General features: G+C 42.5%; 1 protein-coding gene across 1 annotated transcript in view; it reads right to left on the bottom strand.

Annotated features, from left to right (window-relative positions):
* Nucleotides 1–20,452, bottom strand: part of ctnnd2a (catenin (cadherin-associated protein), delta 2a) — a 232,506-nt gene that overhangs the window by 179,376 nt on the left and 32,678 nt on the right. The window lies entirely within an intron of this gene.

Below are 20,452 nucleotides of genomic sequence, written 5' to 3'. Positions count from 1 at the left end.
ATTTATTCAATCTGAAATACTAAAGTGTCATATTTCATCAGTCATCACTGTACCTAATAATGCTGCTTGATTGTTGTGACTATTTTAACTTAATGAAAATTTGTCGTTGTTTGTTTGTTTCTGGAATAGTCTCGTCGAATGTGTATTTCTATGGCAAATAAAATGAAATATTTGTAATTGCAAACAAAAGCTTAGCTTTTTTTGCTTTAGCTACAGTAGCTTCTTATTTTCCTCTTGGTTCCTATCTTTTCCCCTAATTAGCTTTTCATTCCTTCCAATATTCATCCCTGTCTCCTTCATACATCATTCACCCTTCTATCTCCTGTATTCAGATAGTTTCTTCTCTCCGGAATTGCATTCTATTTCTGTCACACGTATTTCACCTTTCTATCCATCTCAAGTGCTGAGCTCCTTCCTCTGATACTTCCTGCCACCTTTCCTTCTGACCACCCTTATTTCCTTCCATCCATCCACTGATCCTTTCTTGATCTTCGTCTTCCTCTTCTGTCTCACACCCAGCCTTTTTCATTTGCTCTTGTCTTCCTTCAGAAACGGTGAAAATAAAAATCCCTTTTCCTTGCTGTTTCTTCGATGCTAGGCTACTACTGTTTTGTGAGGCCAATTATAATATGATAAAATATGCTTGAGTCCAGATGTCGCTTTGCCGCAGTAGATGAGCTGCAGTCCCTGAAAAGGTTTCCCTCCTAGAGTTTGTGGTGGGGATTATGCATATGTAAACAATGGGACTAAGCCTGGTAGACGGTGTGTGTGTTAGTGTGTGAGTGTGTGTTTGAGAGAGAGAGAGAGAGAGAGAGAGAGAGAGAGAGAGAGAGAGAGAGAGAAAGAGAGCATGTGCATATATACTGTAAGTGTGTAAGTGCCCGTAAGTGTGCATGTTAGCCAGGACTCTCAGGGGAGTGTATGAGCCATAAATCAGAGACTTCATTCGGTTGTAAAGAGGGAGAGAGAGGAAGAAGACATGCAACATATGTCCTTTCACACACACACACAGATGTCTGCATGATCATTTCCCTGTTGGACACTAACCCACAAAAGCACACATGTGTACAGCAAATTCAACACTGAGGATTGAAAGACAGAAAGAAATGTCATCAAAATCCTTCTGGTAGATACATATGTATTTCGGCAGGGGATTATGGGTTGCTGAGTGCATCCGTGTGCTCTTGGCTAACACACGCAAGTGCATGCATCGGAAAAAGCTAAGCACACGCCACAAAAGGTTGAAACTTCCTTCCTCCAGAAATAACTTGCCATGTTGTTGACAGAATGTAGAGTGACACATTGTGCTGTCTGCTGGCTTACCTTTGGCCAGCTGGGCCCATGAGGCGAACACTCAGTGTGCACCTCCAACCTATCGCTCTGTCTCTGCTTCTGAGTCACACTCTGTCATTCTTCTCCTGTTTCTTCCTCCTCAGTTCCTCACTCTCTCCCTCTTCACCCATCTACCCTGCCCTGCCATCTCTCCTTACATCAGTGCCATCACAACATGCTCTAATGTGTCCCTCTCTCTTTTTCATAGCCTCGGTCCCTACCCTACTCAATTCTCAACTCCTTTGTCTCTTTTTTCTTATCTTTTTTCTTACCTTTCACTTCTATTCTCATAAGGGCCTTTTCTTTTGTGTCTGTGTCCCTCTAATTATCCCTACAGTCTCTGTGTTCGTGCAATGATCTGGTTGCAAAAGCTGTATGACCCTGTCTGTATCCATGGCATGTAACAGCATAGCATTCCTGTTGGTGCGTGACAGAACGGAGGCAGAGAGAAACAAAACTAGAGAGGGGCAGGGAAGGAAGAAAATGTGGAAGAGAAGAGGAGACCAGAGGCAGTAGGTGTGGGAGTAAAGGTGAGGAAATGCAATAGGATGAGAGCTGAAGAAAGGCGAGGAAAGGTGAGGAGGCAGCAAAGAGTGCTGACATTGAGTTCAGACGAGCTCACTGGTAAAAGACCTCAGCTCGTTTTAGGATCAAGAGTATCTTTGCTAAAGCTAAAGCTGCCTTCACATGATATGAAATGAGCTTTCCGCTCACGACAAGTTAGGGCGCAGAGCCCTGTGGAGGCAAAGTGCAGCGCAGGTATGATATGTCATCGAAAAGTGGGCAAGGAAGCTTTTTAATGTTTCCAGGGAACAACGGCAGCAGCAGCAGCTGTTTTCTCCTTGGTTGCACTTTGAATGGTCAGCTGCAACCAGGGTCAAAGTTGCAATTATCTTAACTTTGAGCGCAGCTATCGGTGGCAATTTGAAGCGCTCCCCTCATAGGAAAACAATGGCACAGCAAGCGTCCACCGCTGATCATGTGTGGCTTTACAGTCCTGCACTCTTTGTCCATCTGAATCTGTGTGCAGCATGCGTGCCCACCTGGTCATTCATGTCGTCAGAAAATGCGTGTACCATTGATGGCTCTACTTTCTCATTTGGCCGTAATTGGCTGTTTCAATGAGCAAATGTCAGCGAAAATTTTAGGTTGGAGTTAATGAGCATTGACTGATCAGTGACAGACCTCCAATTACAGCAAAGTATGCCATTTGGCTTAAAAGCGTCTTCATTCTGCATGATTTGCAAAGTGCCAAAAAAATTGGAGAAAATGTTTGAGAAGTAGTCTCTCGGTGAACCAGAACTATCTGACCTGAAAGAAAGCTACGCAATTTTAAAGCTGAAGTTTTAAAAAAAAACTTGTTGAAATCATCGTCGTTGGGAGCACTAAAGTCAAACTAACATACCCAGAGCTGTTTGTCCTAACCCAAACTAGTTGTGTTCATAGCACAGCTGTGGGAGGACAATTTCTTCTACCTACTTGAAGAAGAAAATGACACATTTCTGAAAGGTAAATCTTCTGAAACACTAACAATGACTTTCTTATTCCAATTTTGTCCAGAACCTTTGCTTTTAATTTGAATTGGTTATGCAGGTGTCTTTTGCTCTCTCTCTCTCTCTCTCTCTCTCTCTCTCTCTCTCTCTCTCTCTCATTCACTTAATAACTACTAATTCCGTTAAAATGTTGTTGTGCTGTGATTGGCGTTGGCAGCAGTGCATGTTTAGAGTCTCTGGCTCAGCACCGGCAATCCTGCATGTTGCCACATTTCTGCATATTAGATTGAGTCTACTGGCCTATTGGGTTATTGAAGGTTTATTAAATGGTCTTTTTGAGGACAGATTTTGGTCTTTATCCATGAAAAGGAAAAGCCAGGGGACACCCGCTCACAACAAAGCAACAAGCAGCACCTGGAAGAAGCTTTGAATTTTGTTTCTGAGATATTCCACTCTTTTGGTTATTGACTCTGTGCGCCTCTTCTATAGTGATAGCTACTGAGTCTTATGTGCCAATGTCTCCCAGAAAATGACAGAAAGATATTTTCTCCTCTCTCTCTCTATCAGTATCCCCTGACAGTCTCTCTCTCTCTCTCTCTCTCTCTCTCTCTCTCTCTCTCTCTCTCTCTCTCTCTCTCTCTCTCTCTCTCTCTCTCTCTTTTGTTCTCTCTTTGCCTTGTCTACTTCCCTCTGTGGTTTCCAGACCCCAGACTGCTGGCTCCATTGCCAAACTTCGAGTGATCTGCAGACTGAGTTTTAAATGTTTAATGCCTCGTTGACAGACCCGGTCCCCATCCATCCATCTGGGAGGGCCAATGCAGGCTGGTGCTGGGTGAATGCCTCACCTTTCAAAGACAGATTAGAGATGCACACAGACCCTGATCAAGAGCTCCAAAAGGTGAGGGAATAAATCTCCCCTGACGGGGAGGTTGTGTTGGCCTTTACACCCCATATCGCAATGGAGGTGAGGGGGCAAAGTTGGTCTGGGCCAGGCCACCTGAGGGAGGGAGAGGGAAGCAATAGAGGAAGGGAAAATGACAGAAAAGCACTGTGGTAGGCAAAGAGAGCCGGAGAGAAAAAAACGAAGACAAGTGAAAGAGACTAATGGTGGAATGGAGATGAATGGTTACAAAGGGAGCCCAAAAAAGATAACAGACAGACAGATGAAAGGAGAATGGGGAGAAGGAAGTGTGTGGGAAAAAAAGAGACAAGAAAAAATGAGAGAGACAAAGCGGCAGAGGATGGTTAAGAATGAGTCTGATACGGTCATGGAAGCAAGTTCAGAAAAGTTTTAGAAAGCCATTACACAGCATGGGGCAAAATCAAGCAAATAAGCAGAGGAAATAGAAATGAGGTTAAGTTAAAGGGGAAAAGCAACAAAACTAGCTGATGACTGACAAGTTACTGGCAGCCCACTCAAGCAGACTTGAACCACAGAGACATAAGGCAGACGGAGAGCGAGAGGAGAGGGACGAGATAGAGGAGGAGCGAGACAACGGCGAGAAAGCAAAAGGTAGAGAGTTTTAAAACGTCAAAGATTGGAATGTGACGGTGGCGATACAAAACGGGTAAAATAAATTATAAAAAAGGAAACAGGAAGAATACCGAACAACATGGAATGGAGTCTGGAGAGAGACAGCGGGTTGGAAAGCAGTGGAGGGGTTAAAGGCTGAAACAAATGGGGACAGAGAGGTGAAGGTAAAGACAAGGAGGACGAGAGTAAGGATGGATAGATGAGAAGAGGGGAAAGAATCTGAGGAACCCAAGAGAAGGGGAAAAAAAGGAAGGAGACAGAAAATGTAGTGAGAGAGACATTTTTTTTTAGAACATCTCTACTGACATTTACATTTAGGCCAGACTTGGTGGAGCTGCTACCATGGGCATATCCCACTGACAATATGACATTTCCACCCCAAAGGTGCTAGGAGAGAAGAGTAAAAAATAGCAAATGAGGTTTCACCCTCTACCACCACTAAAATATTCAAGAATCAGTCCAGAAACAGAGTTCAAAGGGAATTCCTGTATGATGACACGGCCTGTCAAAACTCAGTTGATCACTCACAGAAGAGAGGAGTAGGGAAATAAAACGCGTCTTTGGAAAATTCCCATCTTGGCAATTCTTTCAATCTTGTCAAAGTAGAATAAATCAAAATACATTTATGTGGATATTTGGTGGCACAGGTATTAAAATTGTTGAAACAATTTAAAATTGAATTGCACATCTTCTGCAATCAGGGGACTGAATGTAAGTTAAAAAATATTGCATACTAACAGAGACAACAGACGTGCAATACTCAGTTTCCTCAAGATGTTAATGGAAAAATGATATCAAATCATATTAATCAAATTCCATTCGCCATCCCGCCTCCAGCCAACTGGCAATGATGGATTTAAGCACAAAGTAATGATGGGCACATTTAGCAGAGACAATTTCTATGGCAACCACAAATTACTTCCCCATAAACAACAACAACAACGACAGTGACGAACGCAGGCAGGCTCATTAGCGATGGTTAGATGCACATCTCCAAATGCCGCAAAGCACTATGGGTGTGTGTGTGTGTGGGGGGGGAGGGGGGGGCGAATGATGCATTTGCAACACCAAAACCTAATTTATTCCATACAGACAGGGTGCAATGAGAGAATGAAACACAGGAATGAATGATGGGTGGAGATGCAATGGAGCAATAAGGGGAGAAAGGAAGAAAGCATGAGAAAACGACAGGAAAGACTGAGAGCAAGGGAGAGAGAAAGAGAGATGGAGCGATCTGCCTTATTTCCGAGACAACTCCAATGACAGAGCCATTCTTCATTAGCCAGTCTCTTTACAGTGTATATGTCAACCCTGGCGGCCAGACAACTGCAGAGGAGTGTGATCATAATTTATCTATTTAGAATGCCAAGGGGAGAAGGCTATGGTGCCGTGCAAAGCTGTTAGCTGAGCTTTCCTGCTGCGATGCGATGTGCAGTGTAGTGCAGTGACATATTACACTGAACGTGGTCGCTGAAGTCAAAAATAAACTTCGCAAAAGAGCATATGGAGATGTAATGTTGCATATAGAAGGCACAACACCATGCATCATATGCTGAGGACATAATTCTATATAATATGCCAGGAATATGGTCATGTGTATGACTCATAAAACAACTCTACCAGTGCAAGAGAGATACTCCTGCAGTGAATACTACTCCCTTCAACTACCTCTGCCTTTTTTTTTTGGAACAACCAAAAGGTATTCAGAGCACTAATGTAGGAGATAGCAGGATCAAAAGCCAGGATAGGTGCTTAACATGTTACCATTTTTTGATCAAACTGGAGAAGTATCTCTCAAATATGAACTGTAGAAGCAAAGCTTACCGTATTTGAAAGAGGAAAGAAATGTTATTCAGAGTTGACGTGTTAAAATCACATTGATAAAACCAGTGTGCACTGATGCATTTTATCATTTACCATTTGACTGGTCAGGAAAGAGCGATCAAGGTAGTCTGACCAAAAGACAGGAACGTATAGTTTGCGTGTTGTAGCATGGTGTGCAGCAGAGACAAGCTGGACAGCGCACTCACTGACTTTATAGTAGTGTTGTAGGACTGGATTGAAATGGTCTGTCAATAAAATTTGATTGCGGACCAACAGGCAGGTTCATACGTTCCCTCAAGTGTGCCCTCTACAGTAAATTCAGTCAGTTCAAAGCCAGCGCGGTAGTCGACGAGCAAAAGCAGGTTTGACAGGAGAAAACAAATGAGTAACACTCTACGCTCCCAAAACAATTATCACAGAAGTGCCCTTAAGCAAGGCAACTGACCCCCGACCACCCCAGTGGACCAGCTCAGGGTCCAGCAGTCAAGGACTGTTTGTACTGTAGTGCTCCCAGGTGTGAGTGTGTCCAAATTCAGAGGCTGGATCAACTGAAGGACACGACCCAATAAACTGGGTCCTTCACAGAACCTAAAAGCCAGATTGACCCGGTGCATCCTCGCCTAATGAGATGGTGTATACTCACTGATATCCAAACTAACGACGCATTAAAGCATCTCTTGCCCCCTCATTAAGTCGATTATATTTCAGGATGAATACAACAAAGTTACACTTAAATACGCCAAAAGTGTAAATACCACTGAGAAAGTGGGACAAACGAGTGATTCCCGAGATTACTATATGACTTTAATATGTCTATATGACAAAAAAAAGATGATGGATGACAAATAGTGTACAATGTGAATGGTAAATATATACATATAAATTCCATTTCTATAGAATGCCCTGTCAGTGTTAACAAGAACAGTGGCATTTTTGTCAGGCTGTCATTATTTACAACCTGCAGTGACTTTTTAATTGGTCTAAATCAAGTGATATATCTGCCGGTTACCGATAACAACCACGTATGACATGGTTCCATATTTCCCAACTCCACAAATTGGGAATTGACTGGGGCCTAAGAGGGCGGCATATCTAACGCCTTGTCGGCTCGTAATGACATATTTGTTCTTAATAACGGCAGGCTTTAAAGGATCCGACAAACAGTAACTTTATGGCGGAGCACGGACACAATCAGCAAGCATTCCCTGGATAAATAAGCTAAAAAAAAAATGCCAGTGAACTGATAAATACGTGAGCATTTTCTGAGCTCTTTGCCTCCCCAGCTCTTTAATGACTCTTTCCATCACAGAGTAATCTTTCCATTTTCTCATTTTCAGATCGATAGGGACTGAGGGAGAATGAAAGGCCTATTTCCTCTCAAATAGGGATAAAGCTTAACCACATGGGGCCATCTCATGTTTTCTAATCACGTCAGCCAGACTACAGGACCAGATGAAGTGGCACCAAGTGTAAAGAACGAGTCAATCTTTGAATTGTAGAACACAGACTAAAGTTAAAATGATTCCAGTCTGCTAAAAAAAGAAGAGCCATAGCTGTTTAAGGGATAAAAATAACATTGTATCATTAGTACAGAGCAATTTTAGAGGCAGAGTGGGAGTAAACACAGGGAGCCGCTTCACTGAAGTAGGTACCCACACAAAAAACAACGAAGCTTGAAAAGGGAAAGCAGTGTGGAGCCTGTATGGGAAAGGTACCCTTCAAACACCCCCTCAACCGCATCTGCTGTGTCTATGTGGCGGTTTAGTGAAATTGGGGAGAGGACAATGGAACAACTGAAGGACTTAGCGACAATGTTTCTCCACTTCTACCCAACAGTAACATCTCCCCTGGTGTCTGACCCCAACACTTAGTGTTGCCTGTAAACAAAGGGCCCTGACAGATACGTTCAATTAATCAATGCTTTTCTCACACATCACCGTGCAGTTTTCCCGAGCCTCGCTCATAGTCCCTGGGTGCTACCTCACTCCAGCATTACCACGGCGCACGGCTGTACCGCTTCAGACCTGCTGAGCCCCGGAGAACACCGCACAGCGTAGACAGGCAGAGTAATAACAAAGGATAAATGAATATTGACGCAGTGAAACCGATTTTAAATCAATCTTACACTGCATTAGCTGAGTTTTGTTTTACGGAATCATCCTGGAAGAGTCGTGTTTGTTGCCTCATACTGGCAGCTACCCAACAGAGCATTATTGTTCACGGAATGAGAGGTAGAGGATGGCACATAACATTTTTTTTCCATTAGCATGAAAGATACAGGCTACCTGCAGGTATTCCAATTTAATATATTATTAGCATTCAAGATGCACATTAATCCTCTGGCTATTGCAATATTAGCATTCAGCATATTGCTAACAAGTTCATCAGCATGCAGGCAAATGCAAGCCTGAGCTAGGGTTGAGGCTCAGGTAGCATTAGCATGCAGTAGGTAGCGGGACTGTGTGTGGAGGGAGGAGGGTGCAGGCTACTAAGCGATTAGCAGGAAGAGCTCTTACTTCACATGCAGGATCAGCGTTGGGCTCTGTCACAGCGTTAAAGGCTAATGAAACAGAACCCAGGTGAGGGAGAAGAAATAAGTGGCAGAGCCATGATCACACACACACTCATAATAGGGGTCTCACAGTCCTTCTCACACTAAATTCAAGCAGAGATGCACAAATACAGCGCTTAGTTTTTTTTGTTTCATGCAGGTACGGGCATATGGACGCACAGTTTACTTCAATTACGTAAAAAGTAATCACAGATACTTATACACAACCGCACACACATCTCAGGGGGTGGGGGCGTTTTGGCAGTAACCAGCCTGTTTACGAGTGCATAATCCAAGGTCTCTGTGATTAAAATAGCTCCAAAGCGCTCCTGACACTCCATTACCCAGCATGCCCCGGGTGAGGCAGGATTGTACATATTGATTTCACGCCTCATTAGACTTGCTGTCTAACAATGTCATTGTTCCTCCTGGTTCTACAGGATTCTGCATCGCTCAGAAATGACCAGGTAACTCTGGGAGGGGACAGTGGACACATAACAAATGAACACATTAATATGGCATCTGGGCTTGGTGGACCATCATGGGGAAACCTTGGCAGGCTGCAGACTTTTGACCCAGTTTTCATGCATTTGTAGTTGCTATTGAGAAACTTTGCTCCCATCACTGAGCAGTTACAGCGTAATCTGTCAAAACATAAAAAAGTTATTATATTTGATTTACTTTCGCTTTTATGAATGAAGTGATCATACCCCAGTGCAACACCAATAACAACAGAGAGGGCTTGGTGTATCACTGTAAAACAAACTTTTTTGCCTCTCATAGTTTAGTTTTTCTCGTAGATAAACAATGATTAACCTTCTAATTTATCACCAGGCCTTGGGTAACGGGTAAGGGATGGGACATTCCAAAATGTCCTCATGCATAGATAGACAGTAAAACTATATATTTTTTTTAAAAGTTGGGTTTTATGGTACATTGGCTGTTGACAACAATCACAATGAAAATGGCGTGTGCCATGGTAAAAAGATTGGCTGCAATTGTTACTCTGGCCATATAGTCAGGAATCAATACTGAGTACATTCATTGACTTCCTGGAGTTCCCACCAGGTGTTGGAAAGCTGTGCTTAGGTCCTGTGGCCATAGCAGAAGCAGAGAGCTGTATATTGTAAGCACACCTTTGTTCTTCATCGGCTCAGATGGAAAAGTTTTCACTCTGTGGTTGTTTTTTTCCCCGAGAAATTTGTTTTCGTTTTTTTGGGGGGCTTCCCAGAAGTCTTAAGAGTGTTTGTATTGGATCATTTAGCCCCGCCACAGAGAGGGTACAAACAGCATTGTACTGTGATTCCCTTTTCACTGATTGACCTTCAAATGGTAATTGGCAAGTCTGGTTTGGTAGTTGTCTCGGAGTGCTGGGTATTGGATGGCTGCCACTAAAGCTCTGCTCTCTCCCTCTCTATTCTTTCTCTCGTGCCCTCTCTTCCTCTTTTTCTTCATTTCTAATTGAATTTATTTACCAAACAATAACATTCTCAAAATATTTGCATCGTCTACCTGGGCCCTCTGTCCTTTCCCTCTCTCTCTCATCTCACATCTTCTTACCTCTTCTCACCCCACTTCTCTCTCTCTCTCTCATCTGAAACACATACTTTGCACGATTTTCCCGTTTCATCTCATCGCTCTTGCTCCTTCTCTCTCTTCCTGCTCCCTCTCTCTCTCTCTTTGGCCCAAAGCATGGCAGCTGCAGTAGCATGTAGCCTGCCAGCTGCCAGTTATGATGATGGTGACAGTACAGTGGGGGTGCTGGCTGGGTGATGTTGACTAAATGGAACATTGCAGCACCACTGGCACACACAAACCCAAGCTCATGCACGCGCACACACACCCAACTACCCACACAACAACAGCGCCAAAGAGCACAACAGCCTTCGGGCCAACTAATAATTCTTCCCCAGCCACAGCCAGTGTAAGACAGCTGAACACCACCCTTTTCTGCCCCAACCTCCCACAGATGCTCTCTCAGTTAGTAAATGGCAAAGGGATACTGCTACCGTGACAAACCTCCCGCTCAAGCATGCATAAAAAAAAAAAATGTTACAAGTCACCTTGGCAGCTTTTAGCTTCATCTAAAAGCCAGGAGTCATCATCAGGAATATGATTCTTACATACATTAACATTTGGGAGTGAATCAAGTGTTCTGAATGCGGCAGAAACATACTCTAAGATTGCATACACTGCGCAGCACTGCTCTCTACTGAATGAATGACCGAGTAGACAACAGCTGAAAACCTGCTTCACTGCAGTAAAACCGGTTGGGCTCCACAGTGTAATCCAATATCAGTGTCTACGTGTGTGTGTGTGTGTGTGTGTGTGTGTGTGTGTGTGTGTGTGTGTGTGTGTGTGTGTGTGTGTGTGTGTGTGTGTGTATGTGTGTGTAAAAAGCATCCATGTCTCCCATTCTTTCCTGCTGAGTGTGTTTACTGGCAGAGCTGGACGATTTCCTCCCTACCAAACAGACAACCATCTCCAAGATTGCGGTGTACTCATCCATATGACTTTCACAAACACACACACACACACACACACACACACACACACAGGTAGGCAAGCAGGCATAGACCACAGCCATGCTGCATGCACAGAAGAGCATTTACTGTACATACAATATGTTCCATTAGCCCAGTCACACACACACACACACACACACACACAGACACACACACACACACACACACACAGACACACATACACACACCGTTTTCCACACACAGAGACCAGAATGTATGCCCGCTGGCTAAATGATCTGTTCCTACACTGGCACACTGAAAGAGACAAATTCTGAAGGACACTGAGGACACACACAGAGTGAAAGAGGCAAGGAACCCAATTTTCAGCCTGAAAACCACTGGCAGAGGGGCTGGCAGATAGGTTGAAAGCACAAAAAGCTTTGAACCAGCACATCCACTCTCTGAATGTGCTGTCAAAGTTCTAACTGTAAGGTGGTATGACAGTGTCATTTCAGAGCCAGAGCAGAAAGAGAACACTTTACGCTGTTATGGCAGCGAGAAACCGTACAATTTCTAGTTTCTTTTGTAAACATTGAAAGTTGAGCTGGGCAATAAATCTGTTTTATCAATTAGTTTGAATTTATGGTTTTGGATGACGTAAAAAGAAGGAAAATTGATTTTTACTTCAACTTGGGTAATTACTGTACAGAACTGCCAGTGATTCCCTGAGCACTTCAGGTTCTCTCGCAAGTTCCCTTCAGACACAGGTAAAATATCGACATGGCAGCACACGCAATAAAAGTGAGGAGTTTGTTTCCAAAAAAAGGCATCGGCTCCTCAGCAACCTCGAAAAAAATCACACTGGCCGCTTTAAAGTTTGTCTAAAGTCTGTGGCAGCTAAAAGTATCAGCACGACTAAGATATCCCAGCATGTCCAAGTCACGCAGCCAAATAATAATAATAATAATAATAAGAGGAGAGCGGAGCGCTGTGACGGCGGCAGCCCTGCTAAAAAGCAGGAAACATTAGCGGAATCGTTTTGTTATTCACAATAACATGTAAATGTGAACAATGAGGGTTGGTGAAACTTTATAATTTCTTGGATTTTGGAAAAGCTAGGTGTTTTTTAAAGGGAAAAAATTGAATCAAATCATAAAGAGGATGTGATACTCTTCCGCAAACATCGGAAAGCCTTTCAAATCCTTATTGATAATTTCACAACTGCTGTGAACTGGTATCTACTTTTTCCCATGTTTGTGACATGTTAGAATTTCAGGAGACACAAGGTTTCTCATCAGCTGCTTTATTTGACAGCTGTGAGTGTGTGGGAGGACGTGTCTCCTCCCCATCACTCTGACCCTGAAACTGAGTTATTTGTCACATCTGAAAAACACAGCAATCAACCCCAGCAATAAACCGGGTATCAATAAAGGGGAGAGAAAAGGAGAGGCTGAGAAAAAAGGTGAGGCGTGAAAGTCTATTCAGACACACACACACACACAACGACACAAATTTACTTTCAGAGCAAGTTGTACACAACACACAGACACCGGCACATGAACAGTCAATAACCAGATCAGTGGTTAAGCTTAGTGAGAGCATATTAACAAGAGGAAAGTTTTCAGCTCATGAAATGCACTTAAACTCCTGCATAGAAAAGGAGTCTGGAGAATAACTGGCAGGCTAGAGGATGGAATGCATTACCCTCTCGGCTCTGGAAAAGACCGTGCTCCTTTGAAAATGAAAGCCTTCATCAGTGGTGAACCCTTGATAACGTAACTGGCTTATAGATAGATGGATCAGCTAACAAACTCAAAGCAGGAGCAACACAATGTAGTGAAACAACAATATGCAGAAAAGGCGTGCAAAGTATTTGTGTAAATGTGGAGGAGGAAGTATATGTCAAAGATAACAATGATGATGACAGTGATGGCTACAACTACGTCGTCAATGACCCTGAAAATATTAATGATGACAATGAATATTGAAAAGGGCAAAAAATATGAGATGTTTAAGATTGAAAGCCATATCAGTGTTTGCTATGCAGTACGCAATAATGAGTTGTTTTTCACGCTTTTCCAAAATAACTTTTGTGTGATTTCTTGTGAGGAAACTCAGTTTTACAGTCCCGTCCATTAAATAAACTAATTTATTAGTCAACAAAATCCTATGAGAGTTAGTCAATTAAAAATGTCTTTGGTCGAGGACAGCCCTAAAGTCTACAATGCTACGTTAAGAAAAGAAGGAAAACACATTGTAGGGAAACATGCATAAAGGTAGGCTAATGACTAATAAAAACAGCCAGAGCCCTTTTCAGCAACAACTAAAAGCTAATAAAAGCACAAAATAAGTATATAACCAATGTAAAAAGACTAATCTCATTTCACTTCATTAGGAAGACAGCATCCAGACATAAAAAAGACTCTTAAATGAAGACGCCAGCTGGATCTAACAAAAATATAACAGTGACATTTTTCAAGCACCCTAAAAAAATATTCTTTTTCCAAAAGATTTCTTTCTGTGACTGCTCAATAACTTATCATGTTTACCGGCGTTTTCTGTCTCTAAAGAGTGCATAATTGTTTACCAACCCATAACACCAAATGACCATAATCTATGAATAATAGAATGTAATTTGAAAATAATAAATTGGCCAGATGATGAAATGCGGAGATGAAGAAAGCATTACCTCTTTTAAACCAGAGTATTTTTCTCAGGAAAGATTAATTGGCTGCTGGGAGAAAATATAGCAACTTTCATTAAAGTCGTTATAGGTGGAATCATTAAATCACAGTATCAGTCAGGGACAAAGCAAAACATGAACTACATGCAGATAATAATTTAGCAAGAAACAAGGTGAAATTGCCAGGGCTTATTCCAGAAACAGAGCAGGACATTAACTTTGTCTAAATGAAAATATGCAGAAAACTGATAGATTGTAGAGCAAATCAGCACCGGTTAAATTGGTCTCTGTGGAGCTCTCCTGAGGCAAGACGTGATGCAACATAGTGCAAAGCATCTTGAGAAACTCAAATGGCTCCAACTGTACCACAGAAGCTGTTAGAGATGAACGATCTAACAAAGGAGATAGCCAGTTGACATTCATCTGAGATTGTGGAGATTTCGCATGAAGCATATTTCCTGTTGAGCTTTCTGATTTATATTCATATCATGTGACCCATTTGTAGACCTTAAACGGGTAGCTCACAGTGTGCAATATATTATAAATATCATAGTGCAGCATAATAAAATGAAACATTTGTAAATATGGGTAATACATTTTTCAACTTTAGTTTTTGCAGTTAGCTTCTTACTGATTTGGTTATGGGTTTCAAAACACAATATATCTTCATTAGGGGGGATGCTGTGTGTCTTTCTGGCGAGGGTCCTCACAAACAACAAACATAGATGGGGACTTCGGTGCTTTGGAAGGGACACATGGCACACCTTCAGCCACCCCAGGCCGACAGAGGGGGTTAGCTGCGACGATGACTGTCGTGCACAGATAACTGGCCATGCCAAGATCCAGACCCGTAGTTCCGGGCGAGCCCCCAGTCAGACGAACACCAGGTTTTAAGACCAGTCTACCCAAACCACAGAAGGCCACACAGAAAGAGAGATTTAATGGCAACATAGCATACCGGTATTTTCAGCTGTATTGACTCTGAATTGAGTACTTTTTTTTTAACAGGAAAGGCTTTAACTCATTTAATACTGGGGGAGGCAATATATTTTTGGCATTATTGGGCAAAAATTCCTTAATAACCTTTCAGCATATAGTAATGTGAGTGGTACCCCAGGGCAGGCAGTTTTCTGGATAAAGTAAAAGAAAAAAAAAACTTTAGATAAAGCCTCCTCCTGCTGCTGCTTTCCTCTCTCCCTGTCGGTGTCCTGCTCACCCCAGACAGGCTCTTGCATATGCAAACGCTTTATAAAGTAATCTTTACGAGAACTAGAATCTAGTTTCAATCATCATCCGTCAAACAGTAAGTAACCTTTACGAATACTAGTAATTCAGTTCAATCATCTTCCCGACCATTACTGTGGTCCTGATGCTGTTACATAGTTGCAGTCCTATGACAGTTACCATCCTGTTTCTCTTTGCAAACGTGTCGGCCTGCAAAGGCCTTTGAGGTGACATACTGTGATTTGAGGCTCTAGCGAACTCAAATATCGGTGACGTCTTTCAGAAATGGAGAGAAACTGTTGCTAATCGTTTAGCCTTCTGCTTACCGTGAGCTCACAGATGGAGAGAAAATGATATTTCCAATGAGCTACTGCCATAGATACCGTAGTCGTGAGCAGAAGGCTAAGCAATTAGCAACATATTCTCTTCCTCATTGAAATGCTTCACCAATATTCTTTTTTTGGACTCTCTTTTTGATTAGTCCGTCTTCCTTTTTTGGGTTGCTTTGCAGTGTAGGCAGTTGTTGTCAATAGCGGAATAGCAACTTTTCCTGCAGCATATTCCGCAGTTTAATAAGGCTTTCCCCAAACGATCATGCGCATCTGTACTTGTAGAAAAGTCTCCTGTCGCGGGTTTTTCAAAAGCCTGAAAACAGCCGAAAGGCTATTTTGGAATGTGTGCCCAATGTCGCCGAAAATAAACTGCCTTCCCCAGCTTTAATGTTCAGGTTGTGTGCGATGTAGACATGAAATTAATTTATGTGGCGGCGCGAAGGTATGGATCTGCCCATAGCCATGCCGAATGCATTTTGAGTGAGAGCACACTATGCACACAGTGTGTGAGGAAAGACGGATCTCTGGCATAATGCTTGGAAACTTTGGCTCCACTTTAAAAAGTGGATGATGACACCTGCCATCGTACCCCGGACGGAACAGGAAAGGCAGTACAACTATAAATAGTCACAGACAAGGTCCATCATTGAGCCCTGGAGTGCTCAAACGCAGGTGTGTCTGGCTTATGTTTAGGTTAAATATGAAACATATCCACTCTCTGTTTATTTTAGCAAACACTTAAACTGGTTATCAGAGACTAAGGCTGTGGGATGATGCGTAGCTACTGCATTTATTTTATTCCACTGTTTGCACAGTGAAATCAGGATGGAGCCAGAGAGGGCATGCACCATCATTTGTGCAACAGCTGTGCAGCACAACATTTGCATAGCTAAGAGAGTGCATCTCCCAATAGAGAATGTGGGACCAGTGGAAGCAGAGGTGGAACATAACAGGGAACAAGCTGCCGAGGAGGATGTCACGGCTCGTCGTCTCAAAAGCAATATAATTCGGCTGATCAACCTCTGAAAGAATTTGTAAAATCTGGCCTCTGTCTTTTCCCTAGATCAAGCCATGGTCCAAATGAAGAGACAGCATGTTTATCTATGTCCTGGCAGAAAAAACATACATGTACACAGCTTGTAAATAAATAAATCCTGATCTTGAGTCTTGATTAAATTGTGTCGGTATGATATAAAATAAGATTGCTGATAAATGTTTACATTTTTATACATATGCATGGGATTTATATTTATTTAGATGTATTGGATTATTTAGACGTCTACACCGTCATTCTCGATTGTGTCGCTGGCACTTTGATTTAATAGATGAATTTCACCTTTCTCAGGCTCAAGCTTCTCCTTTTTCACCCGTAGCTTCTCAGTCTCCTCATTTGTTTCTCCAGCAGCACAGATCGGAGGTCCACATCTCTTGCCCGTCAAGCAGGTGCAGTACAGCCACTGTCCGCGGTGCAGCTGGAGCGCTTTCCGGAGCTGTCCGCGGTGCTGAAGCTAGGTAGGATCCTCTACAGACCGTGTTTTTACCATTACTGTTGATCAACTACTTTGAAGAGGCCATGTTACCTTCATGACTGGTGTCCCTTGAACTTGCATGTGACACGGAACAAAAACGTTATACACGTTCAGCTTGCTTTTCTTCTGTTAGGTCTATTTAGCTGGCACAAGTGTCACCACCTCTTTACCCGTTGAAAGTTGGCAAGTTGTCTTCAAACGCATCCATGATGATCCTTTTTCTTCACTTCACTGACTTCATTGCTAGAGCGTAGCACAAGGCTATCCCTCTTTCGGGGATGTCATCGGCGACAGCATCCAATACGTTTTTCTTGACCTTGGACGTTGACCTTGGACGGCAATTTGAGCAAAAGCACAATCAGTTGGTGTTTGCTGTCAGCAGCTCCGGTTCTGGAGGGCCATATCCTCCCCGCTGCAGCTGCAGCCTCAAGTGGCCTCTCTGAATATCGCTGAGTATCCGAGTAAGCCGAAACGCTGTAACATGTACACTGTAAAAAAAATCCTCGTCCATCGCATCCTCTGCACTTACATTTTGGGATGCCATTTTCACTATTGGAAACAAAACACACTCGCCAAGAACAAATGCATTGCTTTCACACACTATATACCTTACTTGGATAGTTAAGGTCCCTTTAAGCTTAGACAGCCCCGTCTTGCTACGTGTTAATGTTAGGGCTTGTTTAGTTGTAGAACAGCTCTGATCAATTGAGTAATAAATAGCATGTCCTGTATAACCTAGACCGATTGTCAGTAAGGAGCTTAGTGCCGTCACTCATAATTAGGTTTTTTACCTTGTGCAGCGCAGTTATGCATTATAATGTCTAATGCAGCATTTTTGTTTTATTCTCTTTCACTGGAATCAAATGTAGACACATTTGATTTGCTGTGTCTCTGAGAGTGACAAATTGGCTAATTCTACTGTCAGTCCTGCATTAACACTTCAGAGTCAGGGTAGCTTACTCATGAGTGAAGCCTCAGGGCAGTCAAATATCTGCAAGTGTCTTATTTTTTTCAAGCAAATGGCAAGAATTTAATTAATCTGCAGGTAGGTATCGGTGGTGTTGCGTCCTTGTGTTTTCATGAATGCAGTGTGTTTCTTTTATTCACTGTCTGAATAAAGTCTTATCACCAACCAATGTGTAAAATAAAGACATGGGAAAAGAAATCAGATGCTTGTTCAATGAGTTTTCTCTGGTGACACATCTGCTGAGCTCAGACAAAAAAGGAGAGAACAGTACAAACATAATGTTCAGCACAGCAACATGCTTGTGTCATCTCAGTTATACTGAAGATCCATTCTGTTTCACAAATGAGGATTTTCCGGCCAAATAACTGGCAAAGAAACCAGCAAGTAAGCCTTAAGCAGGGCTTTAAAACTCTTCATAAATCTAGGAATGGTGTTACAGACAGTGTATGCTGCCATCTTCTCCGTACTCTGACTGAACACTGCAAAAATGAATTGTAAAACTAATTTCCTTTCTAATTGTGTCACATTCTTAAAATCATTGAATAAACCCCAGGGCTAACAGGGCTGATTCGATATCATTTCTTTAACATGAACATACCACATGTCCCGATTTACTTAACCACCAGCAACACACGCACACACGCACACACACACACACACACACACACACACACACACACACACACACACACACACACATACACACACATACACACACACACTTACAAGCAGACAGATGGCGTCTACTAAATGGAATCCAAGCATGTGTGTATCCTCGATGGTGCATCATGGTGGAGAGAGGTGTGTGTTAGGCATGATGATGTGCCGCAACGGGAGTGGGCCTGCTGGGTTACTGGAGTAATATGCAGGGACACACACACACACACACACACACACACACACATACCTGGACAGAGGATGTGAGAGCTATATTTAGAGTTAACCTTTGATCACACATTTACATCATGCATATATTACACACTGGGTGGAAATCCATGAAAAATATGTTCTATATTAAAGATATGTTGATAGAAGAACATATCAAAGTTGTACATACCATCAATTATTATGTGCAGTAATGAATGTGTGCCTGGTGTGGAAATGTATTATTCATGAAATATCATGGTGTTGTGCAAACACATCTGCTGAAACCAAGTGTATGAATCTACATACACACTACCTTATCTACAAGCAACACTATGGGACCACAAACAAAGGAACGACTATACGAAGTGCAGGTGGAGGGAGGCTGAAGACGCAACTTTGTGTCTCCTGAAATACTAGCAACTGGGGAAAAAAAAATATTTTCCAGTTGATAGTAATTGTGGAATTATAAATAATGTCTTGAAATAGTTTTAAAGGTTTGTGGAACCTGAAAAAAAGCATATGCTTGTTTGCAATTATTAATTCTAGAGGAAATTTTAGAAACAAAATCAATGCAATAAATGTATTCTGGTGTGTCTGACGGCTCTTTTTTTTCCTCTTTGGCAGTTCTGGCTGACTACGATACAGCGCCACCACACCGGCGTGATGACGCAGTAGCCGTTACAAATGACAGAAATCCATCAAGTGCAACGCTTGCTGGAAAATAGTGTCTTCCATGAAGACACCCGTCAGAGTTTGTCGAGCGCTGGAGGCATGATGCAATATGACCGAGGCGGCCGCCTCCTAATTCTTGCATACAGGAAAAGCCCTGCGGACTGTCTAGTGCACTTCTTTAAAGTATGTAGTAATGTTTGGCTGGAGGAAAAAACCCACAGCAATAGAGTCACATACACGGTTAGTTCTTCAACTCGCTACCTATCAATGTTGCATTAGTATGGTGTTCATCAGTAAAGCTGCATGGACCTGAATAAATCTGGCTTGCTTCAATGATTCAGGAATGTTAGAGCACTGATACATTTTCAGACAGGGAAAAATACATTCCAGCAGTCACTGCAGTATTCCTCCCTCCAAGGCTTATTTAGGCTTATTGTAACATAAAACCCCATGTTGTTGCAAAGCTGGATGCAAAGGCATTCCTCTTGCCTTTTGATGATTGAACAAGGAACTCATTTGGAATGCTCAGATCATTTTCCTCAAGGGAGTATAGTTTTTAGAGCTGTCGCACTGCAGAAGGAAATAAGGCTTCAACAATGGCTATGTGTCTGTGATGTGTTCCCTTTTGGGTAACTTCCGTACATTTGCTCTCCCAGCGGGAGGGGGAAGCTGCGGGTTCAAATCTGGTCCATGGCATGGATCTGACTAAACCCTGCATGGTTCAGTGATTCAGTAATGTGAGAGCACTGAGAGATTCTCAAGTAGAGAAAAAAAAAAAACACACAAATGAATGCCATTTGCAAAGGGGAGAAAAAAAAGCGTAAATTGCCATCAGCACTTGTCCTTCGGTCGGTACGGGTAAATGGAATGTTTTTTGGTATTAAATTAAGGAGAACTTCAGAGTCAATGCAGATAGGCAAAATGATAAATCCATTGCGTATTGCACTTGCTGATGAGCTAAATCCAAATGAAACAGAAT

The sequence above is a fragment of the Cebidichthys violaceus genome, unplaced genomic scaffold (genome assembly GCF_023349555.1).
Source record: "Cebidichthys violaceus isolate CVI_PGR_0920_01 unplaced genomic scaffold, fCebVio1.0.p SCAF_15, whole genome shotgun sequence".
Classification (NCBI taxonomy): Eukaryota; Metazoa; Chordata; class Actinopteri; order Perciformes; family Stichaeidae; genus Cebidichthys; species Cebidichthys violaceus.
This window is presented reverse-complemented; position numbering and strand designations above follow the sequence as displayed.